Source organism: Zonotrichia albicollis, chromosome 7, assembly GCF_047830755.1.
Source record: "Zonotrichia albicollis isolate bZonAlb1 chromosome 7, bZonAlb1.hap1, whole genome shotgun sequence".
Lineage (NCBI taxonomy): Eukaryota > Metazoa > Chordata > Aves > Passeriformes > Passerellidae > Zonotrichia > Zonotrichia albicollis.
Window position 1 is genome coordinate 7,547,575 of NC_133825.1, and position 4,848 is coordinate 7,552,422.

Genomic DNA, 4,848 nt, shown 5'->3' on the forward strand with positions numbered 1-4,848 from the left:
AAGTTCTGGGTTTTTGTAGCTTGTTGCTTTGTGTTGCTGGTTTATAAATTTCTAGGAAACGGCTATTATTCCTTTTCCAACATTTTGGCCTGAAAGCCCCATAATCTTTGAAACAAAAGCAAATTTTAGATATGGGTCTTCTTTCCATTCCAGGAATATCCCACTTTCCTTGGCAGATATTTCTCATTTAAATGAGTTGCCAACTCCTGGCTTCCAGTGTGGATGGGACAGACACCCCAAGAGAAGACACAGTCAAGGACTTGACCACCTCATGCTCTGCCTTTTAAGCCAGTTGGGACACCAAGGGCCCTCTCCCCAGGTGGCAGTTCTGGTCACCTGGCCACTCAGGAGCTGGCTTTGGCAGAGCCTCACACTGTCCCCAGTGTGCCATGGCTGACAGACTGATGGACAGATGGGGTCCTGTCTCACCAAAAGCAAGGCCTGACCCACACTGCCATACACAGGAGTTCCAAAATGTCTCCAGACATCAAGCTTTTCCTGTTGCTGACACCCCACCCAGTGCCATGGCCTAATATCAACTGCCCTGGAAATGGGGGAGGCTCCGGAATCCCCACAGGGCCTTTGTGAGTTCCTCGTTTGGGGAACACAGCAGAGGAGGGGTTTGGGACAGGGGACAAGAGAATCCAGAGCTCCTGAAGGCCGCTTTGGCCATCAGAGCAAGGAAGGTCCCGTAACCTGCCATGTTCCTCTGGTGGAGGAAAACTACTAGAGGAAGTGTCTGAGGTATATTCCTTTTTGGTGACTTTCCCCAGAAATCATTCCATTTTGTGGCAATTCAGACTCTGAACCTTGGTGCCGTTGCTGTTGTTTTTATTCTCTCTCATTGCTGTATCTGGAAATTGTTCATTTCTCAGCCCTTTGGGATTTTTGTGCCTCCACGGGGAGGGGAGGGGCAGTTTTTAGTGGCAGCACACACACGAGTGGGTGCCCATGGGTGGGGATCCCCAGTGCCCCCCAGTGCCCCTCAGTTCCCCCCAGTGTCACAGCACATTCCCGTAGATGTCACCGGGTTCCTGTGGTCGCCCCTGGGGTCCCTTCAGCTCCGTGTAGGTCACCTGGGGATCCTGGAGGGTGGTGGCACGGGAGGATGCTGCGAGAGACACGGGCTGTGGGATCTGGGTGCAGTGACACTCATGGGTGAAGTGTCCCTCTGAATGTGTCCCCCGCCTCGTACTCACCCCCTGCCCTCTTGGTGACCACGACGTGGGTGTACAGCACCTCCCCCTCCTCTGGGGGGGCCGGGAGATCTGGAGGGGCCCTGAGGGAATAAAGGGGGTGTGGGGGAGGGAATGGGATATCTTGGGGTTGGGGTAAAATGGGAGAGTATTGTGTGAGTCCCTCACTCACCTTTCCTGGTACTTCCTGTCAGCTGCAAAGGAAAGAAGGGAGGGGTGACTGTAGGGTCCCCAAGGCCCTGACCCCTCTCAGGATTCCTGAACTCTGACAGGACCCTCAATTTCCCACAAGATGCCCAAGCATCCCTGAGGTCCCTGAATCCATGAACCTCTTTAGTGCCCCTGACGAACTCAGCCTCAAGAACCCAAAGCCTAGCAGGGACAGAGACACTCTCAAACACCACCAGGGCCCCTGAAAGAACCCCCAACATCCCTGCAGGACCTTCCAGTTTCTCCCCAGACTCTACAGCACCACCAGACAAAGTACAATTCTGCGGCTGTGGGCACCGCCCTATCGCTCCCCAACTCTGGAGGCCTCTACAGCTCCCTGAGACCCCCGTTCCCCCATTGTCACCCACCCACACGGTGCCAATGGTGCCAGGCCACAATGACACCCAGGAGCAGGAGCAGGAACAGAAGGGCCCCACCAATGCCTGCGGCCACTGCAAGAAACAGAGGGGGACACATCAAGGTCACTCATCATCCCGGGGGTCCTGCACTCCCTGGTGACCCTCTGTGTCGCCACCTGTGTCCCTGTTTGTCCCTGTGTCCCGCGGTGTCACCTCCAGGGCCATCTCTGGGCTGAGTGCCCGGAATATGCGGTGCCCGTCCTGTCCCAGCTGGTTGGTGGCCACGCACTGGTAGATGCCCGAATGTCCCACATCGATGTCCCTGAGCTCCAGGAGGGGACCCTGGGCCACCTCCTGCCCGTTGTGCAGCCAGGTGAAGGTGACAGGGGCTGAGCCCACCTGCACCGAGCAGCGCAGGGTCATGTGGTCACCTGCACGCACCTGGTGTGACAGGGGACTGAGGGTTATGGTGGCATTGGCCACGGGCACTGTGGGGACACAGACAGGGCTGACACCAGCCAAGGTGGGATGGGGGTGCCGTGGGTGGGGTCACTCCCAGCCCGAGGGTCCTGCTCACCCAGGACAGTGATATTCAGGGGGTCACTCTTGGCCATGTTGTCCCCGTCACTGACCCGGCACCGGTACTGGCCGCTGTCATTGTCTCCAAGATGGCGCAGATGCAGGCAAGGGCCGGTGCCCAGCAGTGCCCCCGAGCCCTCCCTGAGCCACGAGAAGGACAGGTGACCTGTCCCCGCGGCCACTGCACAGCTCAGCACCAGGCTGTCCCCAAGTGCCACCTGTCCCCCTGGGAGCTGTACTGACACGGACACCCTGGTGGCTGGGACCCCTGTGGATGGACACAGGAGGGATTGGGGACCCAGAAGGGATGGGGGACATGGGAAGGTAAAGAGGAGGATTGGAGGGGAGTGGAGAGGATCTCAGTGAGCAGAAGGGGACCTGGGAGGCATGTTGGGACCTGGGGACAATGGCAAGACCCCATGGAAATAGGGAAAGACCCAGGAAGGGATGGGGAAAGGGGGAGAGGCTGATGAGACTCAGGGAATGATTTGAGGTTTAGAGATGGACACATGGACCCAGGGAAGGAAGGGAGACCAGAAGGTAGAGCAGGGACCTTGGAAATGTTGAGGAATCCAGGGAGGGCTGGGGAGGACATAGAGAGGGATGAGGGATCTTCATGGGGGAACTGGGCAGTCCCGGGAGAAACCAAGAGGGACTTGGGAAATTTGGGGTGACCCAGGCCAGAGTAAAGGGAGGGATGAAGGATTCAGGCAGTGGTGAGGAAACCCTTGGAGGATGTTGGGCTTCAATGGCTCCATCCTTGCACTCACTGTGCACTGTCACTGTCACCAGATTGGACTCACTCCATAGTGACAACACCTGGCCCTTGCAGCGGTACTGGCCGCTGTGGCACAGCTGCAGGGGGGAAAGGGACAGCTCGGTCCCATCGTGGAACCCCCCCAGTTTCTTCCCATCATGGTAGAAGGACACCCTGGTGACCGGATTGTTTCGCCAGCCCCGGCAGCGCAGTGTCACTGTGTCCCCCTCCAGCAGTGCCCTTGTCGGCACCTGAAGGACCAGCTTGTCTGGGGGACAGAGGAGTCCTATTACACTTTATGGCACTGAGTCCCCCGCATTGGGTCACAAGCAGCACACCAGGGGTCCCCAGTTCCAACACGTGGTTCCTCCCGTCCTGGGATGCTCTGGGATGTCCCCAGAGCAGGAGACGGCTCCTGGTCACACAGGAGGTGACCCATTGATTGGAGCCCACCCAGAGCTCTTGGGGTCCCTGCAGGTGCCAGCCTGGGAGCACCCACACCCCCCTCAACATATAAGACTGTCATGGAGAGGCTGAGCCCAGTTCTGGGTCTGTCACATGTGTAGGTGCCACTCTCAGTGACAGTAAAGTGGTCTGGTCCCTTTGGCCCCCAGCGCTGCCTGTCCTTGTACCAGGTGGTGGCACCGGCCGTCCCCGAGCCCTGGCAGGTCAGTGTCACCCGGTCCCACAGCACCGCCGGCTTCCAGGGGGGCTCCACCAGGAGCTGGGTGGTCTTGGCACCTGTGGGTGACAGGGGACACCAGTCTGCCAAGGCCAGCATGGGGCTGGCGACAGCAGGGTGGGGCCATGGCATCCCCCGAGGACTCACCAGCGAGGCGAAGGGTCTGGGCTGGAAGGGAAAAGGGACAGGGCTGGGTGGGGGTAGCACCATGGGAACAGTGGCACAGCGGTACAGGGTGTGGAGGCTGTCCCTAATTGTCCCCAGGGGGACAGCAGTTCTTCTGGGAAAGTGTGTCTGGGTGGTCCCCAAAAGATTCTGAGAGGCAGGGGTACATGTCTGTGTCACAGCCACCGAAACACTATATTCCTGTGGCACAGATACCTTGGGAACAGGAGCTGGTCCCCTTCTGTCCCTGCATCCCAGTTCCCTTGTCCCTACCCCAGAGCTACCTGAGCCCAAAGGTGCCAGTCCCCACGTTCCTGTCCCCACATCCCCATCCCCAAATTCCTGACCCCTGTTCCTTTCCCCAAAGCCACCCCCACAACCCTTTTCCCACCCAGGTCCACTGTGGGTAACACGGACTGGCTCTGCTGCTATTGGAGACCTCAGGGGACCCCACAGCCCCCCTGTGCCCCCTCCCCTCCCCATCCCTGGGGTGTCAGGCCCGTGCCCGGGGCACTCACCCCACAGGAGCAGTGCCACCTTCCCTGCCATCCCAGTGTCCCCAGCCATGTGCACTGGCTGTCACTCGCTGCTGTGGCCACCGCTCCCCTGGCTGGTGGTTCTTCGGATGAAGGGGAAGGAAGCGAGGTCACATCCGTCCCCACGTGTAGGTGGCCCTCGGTGGGGGCAGGGTGGCCACAAGTTGGACACAGGCTGGGGGCATTCTGGGATAGTCTGGAGACATGGTGGGTGATGGTGTTGCCAGGAGTGGGGGGCTCAGGGAACATGGGGAATGAGGGGTGCCCAGGAGAATGGGGGTCCAGGGGAATTGGGGTCTCCATGCCTGGGGGATTCAGGGATGGGGGTGCTGTAGGAACATGGTCCCCAGAGATTTGGGGTCAT

The 4,848-nt window shown here is 59.2% G+C and overlaps 1 long non-coding RNA gene across 1 annotated transcript; it reads right to left on the minus strand.

The window, feature by feature from the left end:
• Nucleotides 1-832: 832 nt before the first annotated feature.
• On the minus strand, nt 833-1,460 carry LOC141729617 (uncharacterized). The gene is made up of 3 exons (XR_012581035.1): nt 1,369-1,460; nt 1,200-1,279; nt 833-1,111 (listed from the first exon to the last, which is right to left on the minus strand). It is a non-coding gene; the product is annotated as an uncharacterized LOC141729617 (long non-coding RNA).
• Between the last annotated feature and the right edge of the window lie 3,388 nt (nt 1,461-4,848).